The sequence below is a fragment of the Hemiscyllium ocellatum genome, chromosome 36 (genome assembly GCF_020745735.1).
Source record: "Hemiscyllium ocellatum isolate sHemOce1 chromosome 36, sHemOce1.pat.X.cur, whole genome shotgun sequence".
Lineage (NCBI taxonomy): Eukaryota > Metazoa > Chordata > Chondrichthyes > Orectolobiformes > Hemiscylliidae > Hemiscyllium > Hemiscyllium ocellatum.
The window spans coordinates 9,266,995-9,292,978 of NC_083436.1; positions in this window are offsets into that span (position 1 = coordinate 9,266,995).

Consider the following 25,984-nt stretch of genomic DNA (forward strand, 5'->3'; position numbering starts at 1 on the left):
CACACGTTGCAGATAAATTCAACTTAAATACAAAATAGAGGCAAGTGCTGTCCACCTGAGGCCTGAGTGCAATTTAAATTAAAGCTTCATTGTTGCTAGCAAGGTATATTTGCCAAACAGGTGCCTTGCTGAAGTGTGTTAGAAGTGGGGGCTTATGCCACTCACTGTGTAGTACAATTTTTGGGAGTGTATGTCTGAACTTTGCAATTGAAGTTCAACAAAAAACTTACAATTCTGATTTGCAAATTTGCACTCATTGTAGACAAGTGGCTACTTGCCCATCTTTAGGTTCACCAGGATAAACATATTGTACTAGGTGGGCTGTGAGAATTGAAACAGCTCCCAATTCTGATAAAGACTTGCTGCGCACTTTACAGGGGCTGGTCAGTTAAATTTCTCACCCATTGTTTCTTGTTTCCTCAATTAATAAAGGTTCTGTAATCTGTGATGTTAAGAGAGAGGATTGATTGTAGCTCTCAGTATGTTTATCTAATTTGATCTCCAACCTAGCAAATTGAGAGGAAGGATAACCTATTCTTTCTCATAATAATTTAGTTCTTGAAATGTTTTTTCAATGATTAATGCATATTTGACTAATGCAACCTTTTGGTTAAAGACCAATCTAAAGAGATAGAACATTGAACATTGAATTTAAATTCGAAATGGCAGATGTAATGTCACAAAGTTGATCTTTGCCAGTAAGCATGATATCAGTACATTGCCAACTGGAAGTCCACTTTAAACTGCACGTAATTTTCCTTACCCTTGATTTCAATGGGGAAATACTTTTTATTTGATTCACAGCATGTGACCATTGCTTCAATTCAGTGCATTTATTGCTCATCTCTAATTATCCATGAGAAAACATGGGGCAATTGAGTGATTTGTTGAGCAATTTCAGGAAAAGTCAACCACATTGCAAAGGATCCAGGTAATGGCAGCAGATTTTCTTTCTTGTTAAGGACATTGGTGACCCAGTTACATTTTCCCAAGAATCCCATTGTTTCATTGCTGCCACCGCAGATACTAGCGCACCATTTGAGACGTTACTAATGAATTGAGATCAAATTAACATGTTGGAATTTAAATGCACACTGCTCTATTATTGGTGCAGGCTTCTGAATTTCCAGTCCAGCAACATAAGCAATGTACTACCTCATTTGATATGCTGATACATAAAACAGGCTGGCAACTCATTATTCTGTGTTAATATTAAATAAAAACAAAATACTGCAGAAGCTGGAAAGCTGAAATAAAAACAGAAAATGTTGGAGAAACTGAGGGTCTAGCAGCAGCTATGGAAAGAGAAACAGAGTTAACATTTTGAGCCTGATATGACTACTTTTAGAAGTTCTGCAGAACCGTCATATCAGACATAAAACTTTAACTCTTTTCCTTCAGAGTTACATTTAGACCTATTGAGAATATCCAACACTTCCTGTTTTAATTGCCAAAGGTCAATTTCAACAGCATAGATAAGCAGGATGTCATTTAGTCTAACACAGTTCACAGAACTATTCAATTACTTTCTCTCCCTTTCTATTTTCCCATAGGTCAGCAAACTGTTTTCTTTGGAGCATATATTTATTTCCCTAGTTGCCCAGAATTTGATAACGAATTCCAGACCATAATATCCTACTTTTTTTTTGCCCTCTTGTCACCTCAGATATTGTTATCATTTATTTTACAGTCACATTCTTCTGTTCACCAACCTGTCTCTCACTTAAAACAGTATTCAAATAAAAGCCCTTCAAGCCTTTGACTCCATTTATGAATTTTTCCCCTTAAAATTCTCTGGTTTGAATAGAATATCCCAGCTTTTCTTGCCTCACCACATCACCAAAGTCCTGAATTCCTTACACCATTTTTGGAAATTTTCTCTGCACCCTCCCCTTTTGGTTTCACTAACTTCTCAAACAAAACTGAAAAGGCAACTCTGATCAGTTTATTGGCTGCTAAGGTTATCATTTCCATTATCTTTGTGAGAGAACAGTGAGGCAACTTGTGACTGAACAACGGAGTACATTTCATAAATGACCACTAGGAGATGAGCAAGAGCATTATAGGTTATCATTTCAGTACCTTCATTCCCTTTTTCTCAGAGTTGAAGCTGAGAATTTACCAGAACGAAAATCACATGGGGAATGATGAATTTATTTAAACCTCCCACCAGATTCAGTGGTCATGCAAAAACACAATGATTTATTTCATCTGTTTTGACTTGCACTGACATTCTCAACTTTTTCTAGAACTTGTTTCACTTTCTTCTATCTTGGCTATTGATGTTAAGCAGTTCACATCAACTATTTTTGATATTTCATTTATAATCCTTAAACCTACATCTGTTTAATCACTAGGGCAGATTTTTATCACATTAAGCAAGAACAGGAGGAATCATAACTCTCCCTGACTACTGTAAAGCACTTTAGACTAAAGAGTTGAATTGTTTAGAGCTATTGTTGTTATATAAATGACTATGGTTATCATTTAAATACCTTAATAACTGAATGTTAATTTGGATTAGTTTGCTTTATTGAAGTGGTAGTAGTCTTTCAAAAATGCCAGGCGCTTGATTGCAAGTCTATACAATTGGACTGGTTTTAAATATGTTAAAATCTCACTTTTGTTTGAAACTAAAAAAAATTGAGTTTGAATAAAGTCTCTGTAGACATGCTACTTCAAATACTTAGCGCAATCAACTGTCTAACTCCATGCCAAACCAAATTAAAAGGAGCTAAGTGTAATTCTGGAACAATTCAACAAAAACTGTAAGTGACAAGTAAATAAACTGTTTCCTTATATTTGCCATTTTGCAGTATTTTTTGTGTGTTTTTGTTTATACCATATTTGGATTAGGTTATGATTTGTTAAGAGGTTTATTATTTCAAATTAACATTTCAGTAATAACTATGTGAAATTTGCATTTGGTTTTACAGAATAAGGTATTAAATTATTTTAATTAAGAAACCTTTTTTCCTCATTATTAAAAGCATATTAAGCTCCAAGCTCTTTCAATTGCTAATAGTTACAATTTCAGTTTCATTGACAGTCAAATGATACAGAGATAAACAAAATTGTTTTTTTTATGCGCTTTAAGTGCAATCAGATGTAAATATGACCCCATCAGCAAATGCAAAGGAAACACTAACTTCCTTCCTGTGAATACATTTGGTTGATATAGCAGAAATACAACCAGTTCAAAGGATTAGTCAACAAGTTGTAAAATAAGAAAAGCTATATTTTGGTCAAAAAGTGTTTTTTAAGGGTTCAAATTCCACATTAATGACTACAAAGGGAAAAAAATAATAAGTTGTCTATCATGTCCAAAGATATGCAGTTTAGGTGTATTGCCCATAGTGGTCAGGGATGTGTAGGCTAGGTGCATTAGTCCGGTGTAAATATAGGGAAGGGGAATGGGTCTGGGTGGATTACTCTTCAGAGGATCAGTGTGGACTTGTTGGGCTGAAGGGCCTGTTTCCACACTATAGGGATTCTATGATTCTATATATTGCCTTTCAACCCCTACCTGAATTATTCATATGAATTATCTTTGTCCAAAATCTGCCCCAATTTTTATTTCTAGATTAAAGTCCATTATAACATTTGCAACTTCTGGTTATTAGATTCATGTTAGGGCCTATTTATATTCGAAAGGATTTTGTTTTGTAATCTGGGATTGTGCCTTGAAATCAAAACTAAACAAATAAATTGAGCAAAATAACCTCTCAAATTTTGCAAAGTGCCAAAATATTTAGTTTTAAGTGGAGGAATTTAGTCTCCAGCATGTGTGCAATTGCATGGTATATTCCAGCAGATTAAATTAATCACTAACAGTTTTATGTTTATTTCACTTTAAAAGTTAACTTAATAATAAAATGTTAGTAATTTTGCAATGTTATGTATCACTAGATTGCAATTAGATGTGATGTATGGGGGTGACTGAGGTTCTGACTCATGCACTTTCAAAATGCAAATACTGATCTTTAGCCTTTCACTTTAACCATTTAGAAAGTTTAATGCTGAGCAGACATCATCAATTGCTTTCTTTGCAATGTCCCAAAATGTAATTTATATTTCTGTAATTACTAATGCATTTTTATAACAGTAAAGTTATAAAGAAATTATGACTAAAAATTAGAAAGTAAGTTGACAAAACAGCGAAATGCAAGTTTTAATTAGCTGGCACCTATTCAGCACTGTCTAGAAACATACTCATAGCTGGTAGAACAGTCAAAAAGTAAATGCAATATACGCCTACAATGCCAACTGCAAAGCCTGCAATGTTTGTGTTAAATTTAAAAGATTTTGCCTACCGAATCATTTACTGGAGGGACAGACAACTGAGGAACACCATCCTGAGAAAACAAAGAGATAATTCAAACTGTTATGTCTCATTTGAAATTGAAGATGAAGTCAGTCAAAAAGAAAACTCTTAAATAATACTGAATTGCCTTACCTGGAGCCTTAATAACAAATTGTCTACATCTTTTATCATCTCACGGTATATTTTATGATGATGAAGACCGGTACTGAAAGCAGCCAGGATGAAACTGTAGAAAATTATCCTGATCATTGTGGCAACGATGGATCGAAGATACACTGAAGTTTGGTGTAAGTGCTTCTAAAGAGGACTTGGTTGAAAAATGAATAGTACCTACAACAGGTGGATGACATGTATATATTCTTGTAGGGAAAGGTAAGACCCTCCCATTTAACATGTTGGAAATGTTTTGAAGCAACTGATGAGTAATCCTTTTCCAGTGGCAAGGTGCACGTACGTGCGTGCATGTATGTATATCTCTGTAAGCGCGTGTGCAAGTAGGGGGTGGGAGATAGGAGGCGCAACCAAACTAAAGTTGATCTCCATGTTGGTTAAGGAAACAAGCGAAAGTGGTAAATTCCCATGTCAGTATAAACCAATAGAGGAGCATGATAAACTCAAGCATAACATCACTTCACTCCTATCTGGAAAATGACAATTATGTTTTCTTTTTGATTTTCCATATCGCATTACCTGTCTCAGTGGCCAACATACAGTCATATCTTAACTAATGTAATGAGTAATGCTATATGCATGTCATGTGCAGGTTTTTTTTTAATTTTACAGTTGTGCAGAAACCTGTTCAGAGGAAGAAATAGGAAGACTACTAAACAGATATTTTAACTAACTGAAGTTAAAGTTTAAAAGCAAACAGGAAATATATGTTTTGTTGATTGTTTATTCATGTTGATTCAAAAAGTGAAAATGACTTTGGAAAGGCATTAAGGGAATGTTTTGGCTAAATGCTATACAATTTAAAAAATAATTTGCTCGTGAGTCATATTGAATTGAAATCTATGACTTAATGTCCAATGTGTCTTGTGAAATCTCATTTACACACTCTGAATCAGAGACAACGTGGTGAAGACCACTGAATGAAGTTTAACCACTGCCTGTCACTTTTATGCACCACTTCTGCCACGGTGCGAAACCCACCAAGATTTGATTTTATGCAAATAGTGAAGGAGTATACATTTTCTTTAAACCCATTGTCCCAATTTCTGTTTCAAAAAATTATTAACTCTTTCATCTTCTACTATTGAAGCCTTCATGCTACTGTATTATTTTCCTCCATCAAGGCGGACCTTATGTTGTACATCTTGGTCTGGATTGGCATCAGTACCATTTCATGGTTTTCAGACATAACACAAGCGTTTGTGCTATAAGATTGTATCCCTGTGTAGCTGACCATCAATCCACTGCAATGTTGCACATCATGTCACATCATGTACACAGTTCTTTGTTTTCAGATACGAAAAACGCAGCAGGTCAGGCAGCATCCAAGGAACAGGAAATTCGACATTTCGGGCATAAGCCCTTCATCAGGAAGGACTTATGCCCTTTCCTGATGAAGGGCTTATGCCCGAAACGTCAAATTTCCTGTTCCTTGGATGCTGCCTGACCTGCTGCACTTTTCCAGCAACACATTTTCAGCTCTGATCTCCAGCATCTGCAGTCCTCACTTTCTCCTCCTTTGTTTTCAGATATACATGTAAACATATATTCCCATCTTTATCTTCTAAACATATTTCAGTTAAAATCATTCATAGAAAGTATTCCTGTCAAATTGCATGGGAAATCTTAAGAGATCATTTAAAGATTTTCAAAATACATTGAAACTTTTTGATAATTCATTTTATCTTTGTTTTGAAATTATTATTCTAGTTTTCTAATTTATTCTCCTTACGACAAACCACAAGATTGTTTCAATCAGATTTTTAGGAGAAGATTAATGATGATATTACAATTCATGAATTTAGTAGAGAAAATAACTAACAACTTAAAAAGAAGAAACCTTTGATCAGTTAACTGCTGGCATCTGGAACTATGACCAAATAAGGCATAACTGTGGTAAGAATCGCCCCGCATTTAAAAATGTATCTTTTCAGTGGAAAAAAATGAAAGAGTTCAACACTCATGAATGAATATTAGTTAAATTAAGATATTTCAAACCCAGGGGAATTGATAGGAATAATTATTTGAGATGAGAGGTGCAGGAATATTATTGTCCCGTACATAAATTACAACATAATTTCCACACATGAACCTTTTACTTTACACACAGGGTATAAAATGTACATTAAGTAACAAGTTATTAATTTTTTGGAACTTTTAAACTGTTTAAAGAGGGTGCTATACTTTGTTTTACGTCTTTCTTCCATCATTCTTTCTGCTTGTTACATTGTGCCATACTGTACTGTAATGATTTGGCAGGAAATTGGGCTTTTTCTAAGTTACTTTTGGAAGCAATTTAGTTTGTTAACCAACTCTCTGTGATTTCTCTCTTTTCACGTCATGGACAAGTTAATAATTTCACACAAATACAAATTAGGTCAATTTATTACAGTGAACCTGGAGGAAAGGCTGTAAATGAACCTGATTAAATCTTCACCCTCTAGATTTAGGTTTAGATTTAGATTTAGATTTTATTGTGACGTGCACTCAAGTACAAGAAGTGCAGTGAAAAGTATCTAATGTTGCCACACAGGGTCATCTTGTGTACAAAGGTACCTAGGTACAAAAATCTCAGGTACAAAGTAATAACAGGAACAAAGTAAGCATTACTTTCATAGAATAAGTAGAAACTAAAAAAAAACAGCAACTGTTAACATTAAAATCCACCTAGAAAATTAAAGAAATAAAGTCAAAAGTTCAACAAAATTTGATGAGTGCTTACTGGGGCCCCAATCTCATGTGCTTAGCTTGCTGTCCTGGAGATCTCAGCTGCCTGTTCTCAATCCTGTCGCCAGGAGATACCGGCGAGGGTGGCGGTGGAGGTGGGGGTGGGGGGAGCGCGGGGGCATTCATGTTTCTGGCATTAGGCCACAATACTATCGCTGCCACTGAGGCTGCCACCTCCGATCATCTCCTGCTGCCTCTGGAACATGTCCAGGAAGGATCTGCTGGCAATCTCCAATTGGCGGGTGTGCGCTGGGCCCTTCTCTCGCTGCTGGCTGCTTCGTACACTGAGCCAAAAGATTGCCATGGTCAGGTGAGAGACTGCCACAGACCGCCGAAAGACTCCCACCCTGCACTGGAAGGCTGCCACCCCATGCTGGGAAGCTGCCTCATGGGTCCACACCGAGGCCAGGAGAAGAAAGAAGGAAAGAAACACAATGAGAGAGAGGAAAGAAAGAGAAAGAAAGGAAACATTATATAGAACAAACAAGATATAAATCTTGGAAAATAAATATCGTCAAACAATAGATCTCTGAAAAAGAAACAAAATATACTGGAAATATGCAATTGATCAATCACACCTGAGAAAAGAAATATGTTTAATATTCAAACCCTTAATCTGAATTAAACACTAAAAATAAACAAACAATTTAGTTAAGTTAGAAAAGTAGAGAGAAGGTGGGGGGACTGGAAGTGAATAAATAAATTAATGGATAAGCCAATAACGAAGACTGGGGGTCTGGATAATGAATCGTAATGCGCTGAGATGTTACAAAGGTCATCGATGAGAGGATGCAGGTCTATAAAAAAAGGATACAGGACTGTTAAAATAATGGGATTGGATAGGTATAGGAGAAGTACTCATGAACATTGTGGGTAAATTAGATGAAGAGGAGATTAGAAGCAAGCAAGTGGCAAAACAGCAGATCAGTAATTATAGCATAAAAAGCAAGGAGAGCATAAGCAATTGCAAAAGAGGAAACATATATCTTAGATTTGGACTGTAGCTAGAAGGGCAGATCATAAACCAGTTTCAACAAAAAATATAAGTTAATGCAAATATCAGTGTTTAGTGCGAACCACAAAAGCTATATATTTGCATAATAGAATTGACGAATAAAAAAAATCAATATAAAAGAAAATAAAATGTTATAAACTCTTTGGTGGGCACAGCAGCCTCTATTTATATTTTTAAATTCTTCCAGTTTATTGTGGCATTAATACAAAATCAAATGTGTTGTACAGTTTGGTTGTTGTTCATTGATCCGCAAGATAATGTCTGTGGAGTGAAATGTTCATACAATAAATCGTGAAAGCCACAAAGCAACCTTCAGAATTTTAAATGCTAACAAAGGTGCAGTGCCATAGTTTTTCTTAAGCTGGGTCCTGCGAAAGAACAAAGTCAGCCAAAAATTCAGTTTAACAGTTTCTTTACATGAAAGATGTGACTCCATTGTGCATTATTCATGTCTGATTAATTTCCCCATAAAATAACAGCAGCTGGTGGCAAGATATTTTTACGTGAAGATTTCTCTCTCACACACATGCGCACACAAACACACACATACACACATTCACACACACATCAAGTACATAATGCCAATCTCATGATCTATTTCAACAAAAACATACAAACTGTAATGCATGTGTGTTGTGGCAAATGTTTATGATCTAAAAATGATCGATTCATCCTCTAATTGTGAATATATTTGGGAGGAATACTGAACATGTATGGAAGTAAAAATATGTGTTGAACCTATGGGTAATTTCTCTGGTCTAGGACTCAAATGGTGGTGTCAAGTAGTGATGTGATTAAGCTCTGAAAACCCCAGTCTGTTGATTAGCACATATTTGGAATATGTAAACATCCATATTTGTATCTTTCAATGTAGCTGCAAGAAGTATGTAGTACTGCTGAATAAGAAAATAATCTGTTACTAATTATAATCTAATCCAGGGCAGCATGGTGTCTCAGTGGCTTCACAGTGGCAGAAACCTGGGTTCGATTCCACCCTCGAATGACTGTCTGGGTGGAGTTTGCACATTCTCCCCATGTCTGTGGCCATTTGGCCCATTGGGCTCTCTGAAGAGAATCCCACCCCGACCCACACCCTTACCTTTTCCCTGTAACCCTGCATTTCCCACCGCGAATCCATGTAGCCTTGCACATCCCTGGCACTGTGGGAGAAAATCAAAGCACCTGAAGGAAACCCACGCAGACACAGGGAGAATGTGCAAGCTCTACACTGACAGTCACAGGAGGCTGGAATCAAACCCAGACCCTTGGCACCGTGAAGTAGCAGTGCTAACCGCTGAGCCATTGTTCCACCCAACAGTGGATGTGCTAGCAAGTCTAGGAGCAGCATCAAGCTTCCATGGGGCTGAAGAGCCTCCAGCACAGGAAAAGGTCACAACTGCAAGACTCTCAGGATGTTTCGGGGGTGCAGCAGAAACAATAGTAACTCTGTTCTAGATACCATTTCCTCCAAGTGAATGAGTATCAAACACATCATGAATGTCCTGACATACTATGACTGAACTGTCGTAGCTGCTGGATTGGATCCTGCAGACTGAAGGTGTGAGAGGGCCATCCTCCCCAAGTGGTCATGAGGGTGACAACTGCATTGAACTTCTATATGGCTGGCCCCTTCCAGGGAGCGACAGGGGATCTGTGTGGGATTTCTCAGGCATCCATTCACATATACATCAAGAGAGTGATCAATACCATTTGCACAAGGTTGCGTTGTTTCTTGTTTCTTGATGACATGTTCAGTGCTCAGCCCAGTCAATACGATTAAGTGATGTAGTTGGCTTCTCCCAGGTGCAGGGTGACGTCAACTGCACGCATATTACATTGAGAGTGCTTTAACTCAACTCTGTTGAGTGCATCAATAGGAAGGGATTCAATTCTATCAATATGCAAGCGATCTGTGATCATTGGTTTTTCACTTATTGGACATGCCCTGGATGCGTCCCCGGCTCCTAGGTTCTAGAGCACTGCTGTGTATCTGCATCGTTTCATACTCCAGATGCAGTGTATAGGGGAGCTAAGAGCTCTCCACTGCAACCCCTGACTGATGTGGAGCATAAATATAATATAGTCCATTCTCCAAACAGGACCGCAGTGGAACAGATGATAAGAGGTGCTGAATATGCAGTTCTCCGCCTGGGTGTCTGGTTATCCCTGCATTGTGCTCTGAACAGACTGTGTTACATCATTCTAGCATCCTAGCTTTGTCCGACTAGAGCAGGCAATGTGATAAATGCTGAGCAACTGGGAGAAGAGGAGTAATCTTCCAAGGAAAAGGAGGCTGAGGACATTGAGGAGGAGGAACTTACCTTGTTAAAGTTAGTTTAGTTATGTCAGGTGCTGCAAGCCAGACAGAATTTAATTGACACTCTATTCCAGTGGAGGAGAGCTGGGGCAGTAGACAATCTTTGACTGTGAAATTGTCAACAAATAAGCAATTTATTTGCATTGTGAATGAGGAACACAGCTTCTGTTCATCTTGTTAAAAATCACACAACACCAGGTTATAGTCCAACAGGTTTAATTGGAAGCACACTAGCTTTCGGTGAGACGCTCCTTCATCAGGTGAAGGAGCAGTGTTCCAAAAGGTAGTGTGTGTCCAATTAAACCTGTTGGACTATAACCTGGTGTTGTGTGATTTCTAACTTTGTACACCCCAGTCCAACACCGGCCTCTCCAAATCATGATCTGTTCATCTTGGTTCAGTATGCTTTTGGTGATTTTAAATGAAATATCATTTTGTGCGTTGTTGGAATGTGTATGACTTGCCCCTCTCCAAGTCACAATAATAAGATGCTGGGCTACCAGGTTATCAGTGAGGGGCTACTGGAGCACAAATGGTTGACCAGGTGTTCTACTGAGGTTCCAAGATGGTGCTTGGATTGACAATCTGTTCTGAATAGTAGTGAATTATTTCATCTACAGTGAGAGGGAGAATTGGGCCAGCATTTGGGTGAAAGCAGCGTGGTAGGTAGTTAATGAGGTGAGTTGCAGACAATCGCGGAAGAAGCCTCACTGGACCTCTCAGAGAGAAGCCCTCCAAGAAAATTGACAAAAATTACACTTAGCCAACATATCGTAAAATTAATCCCATAATTCCAGTATTGGTGGTTACATAGTAATCAAGTAAACTTAAAAAGGATTGATAAACTTATGGAAATATTTATTCATATTTAAGTCAAAGCAAAATAGCAAGAGTCAAGTCAGCAAGAAGCTCTACTGTATTAAGTGCATTCTTAAACAGATTGCAGGTATCAATAAGGTGTTTCAAATATGTCCGTATAGTTAACTTTTCAAAAGCCCAAAACATTGCAACTTCCAGAGATTGCACATATAAGTAAATTAGCTGGTGAAAGATATTAGCGTTTTTTTAAAATTATCAGATTGGTCTATATAGCCCTTTTGTTAAGCAAAATAAATCTTTGGCTGGTAGGGAAGAAACAGATCAATCCATTCATTATTTAACAAGGTTCGACAATTTAGTGAAACATAGTTCAAAGAATTACTGGAGAATTTTAAAGTTTTCAGAATTCCCTCAGCTAATCTACTGCTAAAAATCTTCCTTCATGTCATTTCTGCCTCTGGATTCAACTTTTCCAGCACACTGTTGAGTGGCTTCATCAATCTTTCCTCCATAAATTTGAGATCATCCAAAACTCTGTTTCCCTCATCTTAACTAACAATAATCTCTTATTCCTTCCCCCACCCCCCGAACTCTGTTAACTCCCCTTGTCCCACAATCATCTGCTGCAAAAGTATCTCTCTTCATTTAATTCTGGCCTTAAAACGGCCGAATTTTACTGCACCAACATTGATAGTGGTGCCTTCAGATCCAGAGGTACCAATCTCTGGAATACCCTCCCTGAACCTCTCTAACTTTTGACCTGTACCATCCCGGACAAGCCCTCATTTCAAGGGGTGGAACATTGGCACAGTGGTCAACACTGCTGCTTCACAGTGCCAGGGATCCAGGTTTGCTTCCTGCCATGGGCGACTGCACATTCTCTCTGTGTCTGCGTGGGTTTCCACCGGGTGCTCCATTTCCTCCACAATCCAAAGACATGCAGGTCAGGTGAATTGACCATGCTAAATTGCCAGACAGGGGTAAATGTAGGGTATGGGAATGGGTCTAGGTGGGTTACTCGTAGGAGGGTTGGTGTGGTTTTGTTGGGCTGAAGGGCCTGTTTCCATACTGAGGGAATCTAATCTGTAAGATACTCCCTAACACTTCTTACCTCTTTGACCAAGATTTTAGCCATCTGACCTAATATCTCTTTTGAAGGCTCAGTGTCATACTTTGTTTTATAATCCTTTGTTAAGCACCATGGAACTTGTTGTTACAATAACATGCTATTTAAATGGAGGGTTTTTTTTGTTGTATTCTTGAAGTGATTTAGTATTTTAGTGACTCCGGACAGAGCAGTGTGAATACCCACATATACAAAGGTGCCCAGAAAACTAATAGTTCAATGAGATTAAGTTTTTCACATTTAATAAAGGAAGCCAAAATAGAAAATTTCTTATTAATCAAAGTTGATTAGTTCTTTGATCCATTCCATTTACTTTGTTTATTCTAAGGTCTTAGAAATGACAGGTGCAAATACAAGATTTTAAATCCAATTTGCAGTGTTGACGAAGAGCACAGATTTTTTAAAAAACTTAAAACCCATGCACCCTGATGTTTGTGTAACTATTGTTTTGACTGTCATAATTGTAAAACACATTTTTAATGAATGCACAGCAGTCCAAAATTAACAGTTAAGGAAGGAGTTACATCAAAGCTAGATATTCACTTTCTGATGAACAGACAGTGGATGAACTGGCACTCTGCAGAAATTGATTAGCAAGGACAACTCCATAACCATTCAAAATCTTTATGTATATTCAGGGCTTAAGCTTGACATGGTGAAAGACAGATATATGGCACGAGTGCCACTTTGTTCCAGTAGACACACTAGTCCGTTCAACATGATTGCCATCTTTTCAAGTTGAAGAACAGGTCTACAGTATACCCCTAAACTGCAACAAAGGTCTAATGGCTGTTACTCCTCCTGTGATAAGCAAATGTCTTTGCAAAACTGGCCATTTTTAATAATCCCACCTGTCACTCCTATATCATAGAATCCCTATAGTGTGGAAGTAGGCCATTCATCCCATTCAGTCCACACCGACCCTCTGAAGACCGTCCTACCTAGACCCAACCCTCCTACTCTATTACCCTGCATTTTCTGTGGCCAATTCATCTAACCTGCACATCTTTGCACTGTGAGAGGCAACTGGAGAACCCCGAGGAAACCAACACAGACATAGAATGTGCAAACTCCACACAGACAGTCACCCAAGGCTGGAATTGAACCCAGGTCCCTGGGCACTGTAAGGCTGCAGTGCTAACCACTGAGCCACTGTGGCCTCCCAATGTTGCCATTTTCGATGGTGCAGACAACTCTTGGCAATAGGTAAGCCAGAGCTTTCACGCACATCTTCAGATGAAAGAAAGCAATTAATGGCTGGAGCATCATAAATAAACACTTCTCAGCACCTTTGTCAAGGTCATGCGATCACCAGGAGAGGCAAAGAAACAGAATCCAAGCTCAATAAAAGAAAGATATTCAAGAAAAGTGTTCTCCCTGAGGTCATTCACAGTAACTGCTTGGATACTCACTTTTGGAATCCACGTGATTGAACATGCTTTTTCATTGCTGAGTTTAATTATCTCAGATCTTTATATTTCTCTTTCACTTTTTTTAACTTATTTCATCTGTATACACATCTGCTTTTTGACATTTGAGTGGCTAATAGACATGTCCCCAGTGCAGGCATTTTGCTTTTTTCAAGCATAATGTGCAAATTACAATTTTAGAAAATGTAAGTGCGTAAGTTGAATAATGGATGCACAGAAAATTAGCAACAATTTGACCCAATAGACTCACAGTCATGCTTCCCCACACCGTGACATTATTGAGGGAATAATTAGAGTTTTATCAAACCTACCCTTAAGAATGTTTTGAGGCACTGTGGTCACCCTCTGCTCTTGCAATTATTTATTAATTTGTTTAACACCATTGTTTTGCTATGGATTAATTTAATTGATTGGACCTATATTATGTTTATTGTACTGAACTCCTGCATTTAAACATGGAATACAAGATTTCTTTGTTGTTGCAAAACAATGGATTTTTTTTGATAAGGAGATCCTTAATTAAAGGTTTCAGCTCCTTCTCCGTTTTTAAATATCTGTCTAGTTTTGACATTTATAATTGTGCTCTCTATCCTGCTATTGTCCTACCTCTGTAAAGGTCCAGAAGCCAATCCGAGGCTGATTCTGGGGATTCATTCAATAAACTGTGTCATATTTGATTGGATTTTCCCATTGGTGGAAATGTAGTTTTGAGTATTATCTTAACATAATGAAAATGGTTGCTGCACCACTCTTCTTAAACCCATTTACCTCTCTGTGGCAAGCATTTATGTAGTGTCTTTAAAATAGTAAAATGTCTCAAGGCATTTAAATCTGTGATTATCGAAAGGAATTTGTCATTGTGCTGCATAAGGAGATTTTAAGACAGATGACCACAAGCTTGGTCAAAGAATTAGCTTGAAGGAGTGCCTTAAAAGAGGAAGAAGGCATAGAGAGGGAATGTTTGATGGATGTAATTCCAGAGTTTATGACATAGGTAGCTAGATGGAACAATGAAGATTGGGGTGTGTAAAAGGCCAGAATTGGAGCAGTGTGGATAACTCAGGGAGTTGCACATTGGAGGAAGTTACAGAGAAATAAGGGAAAGATTGTAAGTTAAAGTTAAAAAGTTTTGTATCTAGTGAATGGGGCTTGGTATGATTTGAAATCTGCACCTCATTTTCCACTTGGGAACTCTATAGCTGTGTGGGCTCAATATCGAGTTCAACAATTTTAGGGTTTAATGCACCTCTGTCATGTCCTTACCCAACCCCCACACACCAGGCCTTGTTATTACATGGTCTGCTATTAAACACAACCAATTGTTAGTCATTAATTGTCCCCATTAGTACCTGTTCATTCTACTAGGCTAACCGTTAGCCATTCCTTTGTCTGTCCAACCATTCTTCTCTCTTCTTGGGCTTTACCCCTTCCCACATCCTATCTTCTGCATAAAAAAACAACTTTTTCCTAGCTGAACTGAGAATGGTCATTTGACCCAAAAAATTAACACTGATTTCCGTTCACTGATACTGCCTGACCTGCTGAGCTTTTTCAGCAATTTTTGTTTTTATCTCTAATTTCCAGCATCAGCAATTCTTTTGGCTTTTGTCCGGTTAAACTCGGGTTTATGGAGGTGACAGGCTGGCCAGGATAGGTTTGGAATAGTAGTGAATAGAGACAGTGAAGAGATGAATGGCAGCTTCAACTGGATGAACTGAGAGGATGAGTAGGAAACAGAGTTAGGGAAAAGTCATGGTAACATGTCAATGGAGGTGGAGGGTCTTAGTGATCTGGAGGATTAAAGATAACTCCTTAATTTCATACAATGCATCTTTTAATCTTTGAAATGCTACCTCAAGAGTGACCACTTCTTAGAATTGTGTGGCCATTACACTGAAAGCTCATTCCGATCTTAATGGCTGGACAAAACATGGATGAGTAACATGGTCTTACTCTTTTATCAGATAAACCAGAACATGAGGTGAAAGTATGATGGAGTTTGTTTCTGCTGAAGTTATAAGACAAATACGAATGATGTGACTTTTTCTGTCCCACTTTATAGACATTGTGCATGGGAGAAGCTAAAGTAATAGGAGTTACTTATCTCCACCTGTAGCACTAGTTTCCTGCTGTGAACCCATATTAGCTGCAAATGTGTTGCTGGTCAAAGCACAGCAGGTCAGGCAGCATCTCAGGAATAGAGAATTCGACGTTTCGAGCATAAGCCCTTCATCAGGAATAAGACTTTGTGAACCCATATTAAGCAGGACACTGGGGGAAGGAAATGAGGTCTTATTTAACATAAGCAAATTAAGTCCAATCATGTCATCTGAACCTGAACAAGAAGCCTGAATGGATTTGAGGATGACTGTCACTTTCCAGTCAGGTCAAATCTGCTGCAGTTCACATCCTGGGCCTAAAGAGGTGAATTTTAAAGTTAGATGTCTCTTTGATCAAATGTATCTCCTGGCCCTAATTTTGGTCTATCTGAAGTCAAGCTACCCATCTTCTTCCATCCATTGTGGCCATTCATAAGCTTTCCCTTTAGTGGAACAATGTTTCTCCTTTCCCACTCCCCCCCCCCCCCCCCCCCCCCCCAAAATACTGCCAGAACTACCAAATTCTTCCACTTGCCCCAGATTATGAGCAAGCACTATTCTCCTCCCCAAGTATTAGTGAGGCCACACTTGGGGTACTGCATGCAGTTCTGGTCATCCTACGAGAGAAAGGGGATTATTAAACTAGAAAGAGTTCAGAAACGGTTTACTAGGATGCTACCTGGTGTGTAAGGTTTGAATTATAAGGTGAGGTTGGATAGGCTGGAACTTTTTCCCCTGGAGCGTAGGAGACCAAGGAGTGACCACATAGAGGTCTATAAAGACATAAAGGGGTATAGATAACGTAGGTTTAAGGTAAGAGGAAAGACATACAAAATCGTCCTGAGGGACTGTTTTTTTCACACAGAGGATGGTGGATGCCTGGGATGGGCTACCAGAGGTATGGAGGGTGGAGTGGGGGTGGGGGTGGGGGGGTGCTATGTGGAAAGCAAGTACAATTTCATCATTTAAGAAACATTTGGATTGGTATATGTATGAGGGATAGGTATGAGGGACAGAGACAAACTATAGGCAAATGGGACTGGTTTAATTGTGAAAACTGGGCACATGGGTAAGTTGGGCCGATGGGCTACTTCCATGCTGTAGATTTCCATGACTTCACAATCATGGCTGGAACCTTCACTAGCAGCTGGTTAAGCTGCACTAACATTCCCACAGCTCCGTGGTTGCAGCCTCCTGATGCAAATTCCGTTTCCACAGGCAACCAGGCTTCAATTTTATATTCAAATTAATTCTGGTCTGAAGGTCACCAGCACCTCCATGACCATGGGCATGCTATGATTTCTGCACTCCCCAAGTCCTCCTTGTCTCTTGATTACTATTGAGGTCAAAATGTCTCACAAGAAGTGAAATTGCACCATATTTCCATAGAAAGCATTGTGAACACGACTTATTGCCAAAAAATGTTTATTGTTAAACTAGAATTCAATGTAAGGGTAGAAGATTTGCTTAGCTAATGATAAACACGTTCTGTTTGATTTATGAGTTAGTTATAAATAAGTCATGGAGGAAAACTCTAATTAATCTAACAAATGGAAATGTCATTTATGACAGCTATCTTTTAAATATAGAAAATGAAATGCTGTCTTAAACACAGTACAGGAATAGTACAATAGTAAAAGACATGGGTGAAATCCCTCTCAGGTTTCAGAAAAATTCTTTGAAAGCAATCCAATGAATGAATAATTGTTATCAGGCATATTCTACTCCTGTAATGACTAGCAACTAGGAAAAGAAACAATCATGAATGAGGCTGCAGTCAGTGGGAGATAAAGGAATCTGTAGGTGTGGAAGAGAGCCTCCCTTTTTTTACCCATGGTGTCATCTAAAGGAAAAGCCCAAGCATTGTTCCCCATGGTTCTGGATTGAATTGAATGTAATATTGGTACTTCCGCTGTAGAAATATCCGTCTGCCCTCATTTGACAAAAGCATTGTCAAAGGAACTCGCTTCAGGTGATTTGATGAGTCATATAAGTATTCTGACTTGTAGTGTACAGTGATATAAGTAGGAAAAGATTTTTTTTTTCTCTTATCGGGTGGGTAACTTCACATTTTGATCACTGACGTATTGAGTGAATGATAAAATGGCCAAATCCATCCCTTTACTACGAGTTCCATGTAACTGACCACATTTTTCTTTAATCAACCACATCTCATCTCTGCCCACAACTCAGCATTAATGTCACAAACCACTGTTATCTTCATTCAATATTTTTAGTATGGTAGATTCAATTAGAATACAGGAGTTTATTAAAATGAACATATACTTGCAGTTAGCTGATAATTTTCAATTTGTCTTTCTCAGTTTTTTCAACGTTCTCAAAATCAAGATATGTTTTAATTTTCAAAATGTACAATTAACAAAATAATCTTTTAAATTACTGATAACTGATAAATAGGAATGAGAGAAATCAGATGAAAATTGCAGTTATTTTTGAATTTTTAAGTAAAGGTGACTACATTTTGCGATATTTTGGAGTTTGGGATCAAAATGATATTGTAACCTCATTTGATTTCTATGATGAACTTGAGGTAATTAAGCAGCTTGCTTTATTTGCATGCCTATTAAAGGATTTCAGGATAACAAGCCTTGTTATCATCATTCCTCTTTATATTCTAAACATTATTATGATTAAACAATAGAACTTCAAGATGTCAACTTACTTGCCAGTCATTAACATCATAAAAAAAATTCTCATGTGTACATTCTAACATTCTAATAAAGCCATCCATTCATTCCCATCTAAGAATTTCTGATCAAACGTTATTCATGCAAAGTAAATGATTTCAAATCTCTTTACTGAGTATGATTACTGAAAGTAAACTTCTTCCCAATTACTTTTTTCTTATTTAGATTCTTTTTCTTAAACAGATAATGCCAAAGTCTTGAATGACTTCCGAAAGACTACTGTTATGACTGCTGCCTCACAGCGCCAGGGACCTGGGTTCAATTCCCACCTCAGGTGACTGACTGTGTGGAGTTTGCACGTTCTCCCCGTGTCTGCGTGGGTTTCCTCCGGGTGCTCCGGTTTCCTCCCACAGTCCAAAGATGTGCGGGTCAGGTGAATTGGCCATGCTAAATTGCCCGTAGTGTTAGGTAAGGGGAATATGTAGGGGTATGGGTGGGTTGCGCTTCGGCAGGTCGGTGTGGACTTGTTGGGCCTGTTTCCACACTGTAAGCAATCTAATCTAATCTAATGAGGAAGGTTCGGTCAGCTTCCTTCTTTTCCCAACGCTTGTTTGACTGCAACAGGCTTTTTGATAAAAGCATATGCTTGTCAATTCAATTAACATTTAACTGCTCATGTGCTGAGACAGGTTTCCTTGAATATTATTTAAAAAGACAGATGGATAATATTTGTTGTACTCAACCCAGACTAAGTAAAACAATTTAAAAATGTTACAACGTACATCCACACACACACTTTCAAAATTCCTAACTCTCAAGTATACTACTGAACAGGAAGATAAGTATATTAAAGTCTAATACATTTAAAAGGATATTGAATGGATCTCGAAGGTTGATGAGTTAACTGGCTTCATGTCTATATGTTCTTTCAAGAGCAACTGATTCTACTTTTCTACGCTCTCCTGTTCATCCTACTGTCAACTTATATCTTCTTCAGGAGATAGCAACTGTTAATTCTTATGCATGCAGCACGCATACAGTCAAACAGCAGGCAGGTTCAAAATCTGCAAGTTGGATGGAGAGAGAAGGATTACATTCAGGATTTTGGGTTTTGAGCAGCTCAGTTGTTTGTGCGTTGGGCTGTGAGGAAAATAGCCTACAAAGGTTCAGCTCACTTGGCACAGCTTTTAGTCCCTACTTGTCTTCACTTCTCTTTCAATATTTATTTGCTAATCAAAGACTTCTGGATCCTCTCTTTTATGTCTCTTACCACAATCCTCTCTTTTCTTCACTTATCTTTTGTTCAGTTCTCCTCTGAACCTTCTCTATTCAGCCTGGTTCTCAGTTTGTTATTCACCTGATATCTCTCAGAACCATTTTCTGCTGCATTGTAATCTGTGCCTCTTCCATCATTTGGGGAGTATTGGACATTACTGCCCTCCTTCCCTCTTTGTGGGGATATAGCTGAACAATACTCTATCTTTTTTTAAAGCCTGTCCACTGCTCAGTTAACCTTTGGTTGCTCATTATTAATGATGACTTATCTGACCATACCTATTCTTGCCCCCTTGAAGTTGGATTCCATCAATTAATTATTCATTCTCTGATTATGTGTTGTCCTTTTCCATTTGCAACCTAAGTTTTATGGAGTAATGATCAAAGATGTGTAGGTTAGGTGGATTAGCCATGCTAAATTGCACATGGTGTCCAGGGATATGCAGGGTAGGTGGATTAGTCATGGGAAATGCAGACATGGGGGTGCTGGATCTGGGTGAGATGCTCTAGTGTGGGCTAAATGAGCCAAATGGTCTCTTTCCGTACTGTAGCCAAGTGAGCTCAACCTTTGTAGACTATTTTCCTCACAGTCCAACACACAATTCTAACCTGTTCTGTCTGCAATAGTTGGCTACAAGAGTAACTCAGTTATTCGCATAATTCTGAAATTGTTTACTTTTCAGTAACAATCTAATTCTCTTCAGACAGCCCATAACACACTTAGCCAGTGCTTTGCAAATTCTAACTCTCCCTGCCTCAGTGTAAAGTTGTCTTTCCTAATGTAACATTTATTTCTTTTGTTATTAGCCTTAAATTGATGGTATTTTGTTCTTGGCCCTTCCTTCAATGAAAATAATTTCTGCCCATCAGGCCACCCATGAATTTGAACAAAACAGAAATTGCTGGAAAAGCTTAGCAAGTCTGGCAGCATTTGTGAAGAGAAATCTGAGTTAACATTTTGTGTTCAGTGACCCTTCCTCAGAACAGAGGTTTTTCGGTTTTTGTTTCTGACTTACAGCATCCATAATTCTTTCAATTTTATTTATCATGATTTTGAACACTTCTATCAAACTTCTCACTTAGTTTCTTATCTCTAATAAGAACCTACTTTCTCTAACCTGTCTGTTTCCAGGAAATCTCTGACCCCTGAAACATTCTTGTAAATATTTTCTACACTCCTGTATTGCTTCCACATCCATCAAAAGTTAATTCTCAGAATTTTACACAATAATCCAGTGGAGGGAAATCCTTTTTTAAAAGTACACCACAACGTTCTTGCCTTTGTGATCCGTGCTATTTACAAAGCCTGGAATCCCTTAAAACATTTTTAACCACTTTCTCAACCTGCCCTGCAAGTTGTGTTCAGAAACCCCAAGGTTGCCTGTGCTGGTGCAGTCCCCTTTAGAATTGTGTCATTGTTTTTAAGTTTCTTTGCCTCATTTCCCCCCCCGCCCCTGCAAAATACATCACTTCATACTTCTAAGGACTGAATTATATCTGCCATGTGGCAGTCCTTTCCATCAACCTGGCTATGCCCCTTGTTGAATACAGTGACTATCCTCCACACACCTCACAGTGCTTCCAAATTTTGTATAATTTGCAATTTGTGAAATTGTGTACTGCATCTGCAAGTTGAGCTCATCACTCAGCTTAAGCCCACCCATTCAAAATTGGCTCTCTTCTTGTTAAGTTTATTTGCTCCTGAGCACTTCTCCTTTTCCATAACTGACCGAAATCTTATGATTCTTTGATCATTGTTCCCCCAAAGTTTCTTTAGCAATGCTCGATCCACTTGACCCACCTCTTTCCCAAAAAACGGATTCTCTTTGTTCATTGCACCAGAATCAGACTAATCAAGAAGACTCTCCTGGACACACTTCAGAAATTCTGTCTTCTGTTTGCTCTCCATGCCATCATTGTCACAGTCTATTTCAGCATAATTAAATACCCATCATTACTATTCTAAAACTTTGCATCATTACCTTTTATTGCAAATTTGTTCCTCAATATCTTCCCCTATAAGTTGATGATCTGTAGAATGTACATGCTAGATTCAAATATGTTCTGTCCTTGAGTTCTTTAGGATATTGTCTATCTCCAACACTATGATATTCTACTTAATTAATACTGTCACCCCTCCTGCTTCACTTCCTTTGCTGTCTTTCCTGAACATCTTGGAATCAGGAATATTCAGTGTCCAATCCTACCCTTTTTGAGCCTGGTCACTATTATTGCCACAGCATCATATTCACACTTGGTTATCTGCACCTACAGCTCACTGACATGATTTATCCCACTTTGTGCTTACCTACATATGTGGTAAACCTGACTTAGGTCTCACTGAATTCTCTCTCATTTTGACCTATTTCTTACTCATGTGACAGCCGTCTCTCCCAATTTATGGTGTACATTTTTGACAATATTTAACCTATTTTTCTAATCAACCTGTTCAGAGATGTTACTACACACCTTTGAAGCAGGTAGAACTTGAACCCAGGCCTCTCAGTCCAGGGATAGGGACACTACCACTGTACCACAAGAGGACCATTTTATTATGTACATTGTGTACATCCACTTCAATATTCCCCCGGGTGCTCACCCTACTGCTGTATAGTTTAAATTCTCCTTGACAGCATGAGTATATCCCCTTGGAATGAAATTGGTGTGAGTTCTATTAGGGTACAACACATATGACCTATACTATCACATATTTATTCACTCTATCCACCTATTTCAATATTTTTTTTAACATGGAGCCGCAGGAGAATATTTACTCTTGAAGCCCTGCTTGTTAATCTATTTCCTAGCTTCCTAAAATCTAACTGTAGGGACTTATCCCTTTTTTTAATCTGTGTTATTGGTACTGATATGGCCCTGTGCCTCTGGCTTTTCAACCTTCTCTCTCAGAGTGTTCTGCAGCCATTCTTTCATACCCTTGACCCTGGCACTATGGAGGTAACATATCATTGTGCATTCATATCTGTAGCTTCAGGATGTCCTGTTTCTGTACCGATTTCCCATTGTTGATTTCCCGATATTTTTTCGCCAGCTGCCTTATACAGCTGAATACCGTCTATAGGAATTCCTGTACTTCTTTGAAGTTCTGAGGAACATTTACATCTACCTCAGAAAGCAGACAGGACTTTGTTTTAGCATTAAAATAAAACAAAGAACTGTAGACGCTGGTGATCTGAAACAAAAACAGTAATTGCTGGAGAAATTCATCAAGTCTAGCAGCATCTGTGGAGAGAAAACAGAGTTAGTGTTTTGGGCCTCTGGTTTCTGCTGAGTTTCTCTGGCAATTTCTGTTTTACTTCCTGACTTTGTTTCAGATCATCCTCACTGGAGCTGAAATTATTGTACGCCATTAGCACATTACATTCAAGTAGCAAATTTACAGCCAATTCTGCCACCCCCATAATTCTTTTATCTGTTGAATTCAACTTGCTTGAAAACAAGTTTCAGTGTTAATATGGGAGTGTGTGGTAAAATGATTTTTGTAGCAATGCAACACAATGAGTTTGCAGTCTCTTTTACATTTCTTTCTGATTTTCACTTCTAAGACTTCCATCGGCAAAGTCAAGATCCAACCCAGTATATTTTCATTTCATATCAAATTGTGTCCTAGATTGTAATCCACTTAATGATAGAAAACTGCAGCTATGTATCAGGCATGCTTTCCCATTTTAATGTATTATTGTATGGCTGCAATAATCTTAGTGATAGACTCTGACTGTAGACAATTACATTCTTTATTGTGAGCTACATCTAAATAATGCATTTTCTATGTGACTAATCTATCAAAGGAAATTAATCTTCTATTGAAGTGAGCAAGGGGGCCTCCCCAGATAATACACAGCAAAGGCACTGTGCGGTTTGATACTAAGTGGTACATTAACAAAGGAAAGGCAAGCATTATCCTGAATTGTGTTGAGGTAGTTGTTCTGATCTTATTGATTCGGTGACAGGATTATTTCAGAAACCTTTGGCTCCCCGAATTAGGTTGGAGGTGGTTCGGGCAAAGGTGTTAGCCCCCACTGATTCTGACACTAATTCTTTGTGAAAGTTAAGGATACGGAGGTATCAAATGAGAGAAAGAACATGCTCAGATGTGATTCCCTTCTCCCCAATCTCAGTATGTGCTTTGCTGACACAAGGGCAATTGTCTGCTAAATGAAGCAGTCCATCATTCTTGCATGGAGCTGTACCCACCAAAAATCAATACCTTCAGTGAATGAGGGGCAAACATTTTTGCAACCAGAAGGAGTGTTAAAAAAAGGTAGAGAGTCATACAGCATCAAAACACAGGCCCCTTGGCCCGCTATAGCTATGATATTTTATGACAATTAACAATATTGCAAAAATATAAGCAAGGCAGCAAGTTGTAGAGACAACTGAAACTGTGATGTGCATTCACATTTCTTGCAAAATTCCCCACTTAAACCTCAGCATATATTTAATTTCCTTTATACTTTAGAGCAGACCAACCTGATTTCCATTACCTAAAACTGTGTATGCAGACAGTGTAAAACTAGAAGAATTTGTGGGAGGCCAAGAGGAATTTTTTCATGCAAGTGGTTTTTAGGATCGGGAGCATTTTATCACAAGTGGAGAGTGAACTAATTGTGGAATTTGAAGAGATTAGATAGATATCACAGGCTGATTATTTTTTCCCTATAGGTTTCTGAATTCTGCCATTATGCTCAACTGGAATCAGAAGCGTTCAGTTTGTGGGAGACAGTTACTCATTGCGATCTTCCCCGGAAAGGTCAATTAACGGTCAGAGGTTTGGCAGGCTCTCGAATCTGGACCGTCAATCAGAGACCTTGCACCTTGAAAGCAGCAGATGGGTGCAATGGTAGGCAAGTGAGGGAGACAATTCCCAGAGTTTATATTCAAATCTAACTTTTCAGCCAGGCCACCCACTGTGGAATAGAGGGGAAGTCAGGTGGGGTAAAGAAGGTTGGGTCCCTCTACCAGGAAAGCATTGGCTGTTTCTGTATCCAGGAAGACCACCGAGAGCTCTTTCCTCTGATCTGTCTTCAGGGAGTTGCTTCCAGAAACAGAAACTGACCCCCAGTCAGCCACCAGTAAGTTTAATTGGCTCCCAAACACTTGTAGGTGGGAAGCTCTCCCACCTCCAGAAAAGTGGCCCAATCAGAAATGCAGCGGGATAGAGTTGGGAAAATAGCACACCAATTCTCAACGCTCATGTTAGTGTGTGCCCACTTTTGATCCTGGCCATGGAAGTAGCTTAGGATGCTGCCATTGGAAGAAGAAGAGTTATTGAATGGTACAGGGAAAGAGAAAGGAAATTGGATTAGACTAGAATGTCTCCTATGGGAGTGACAATCAAAATAGCTGTTTCTGGTTCTTCTAGATCTACCCTGGTGCCTTCTTCCATTGAGGGTGTTTCACATTTCTGTATAAAAATTGGTTTGAAATATCATACAAACATTTTTTCTGAATATTTGTTCACAGGATGTGGACATTGCTGGCTGGGACAGCATTTCTTGCCCATCACTAATTGTCCCTGAGAAGGCAGTGGTGAGTTGCCTTCTTGAACCACTGCAGTCCATTGAGATTCCAGGATTTTGACCCAGTGACAGTGAATAGAACATAGAACATAAAACAGTACAGCACAGAACAGGCCCTTCAGCCCACGATGTTGTGCCGACCACTGATCCTCATGTATGCACCCTCAAATTTCTGTGACCATATGCATGTCCAGGAGTCTCTTATATGTCCCCAATGACTTGCTTCCACAACTGCTGCTGGCAACGCATTCCATGCTCTCACAACTCTCTGTGTAAAGAACCCACCTCTGACACCCCCTCTATACTTTCCTCCAACCAGCTTAAAACTATGACCCCTCGTGTTAGTCATTTCTGCCCTGGGAAATAGTCTCTGGCTATTGACTCTATCTATGCCTGTTATTATCTTGTATACCTCAATTAGGTCCCCTCTCCTCCTCTTTTTCTCCAATGAAAAATGTCCGAGCTCAGTCAACCTCTCTTCATAAGATAAGCCCTC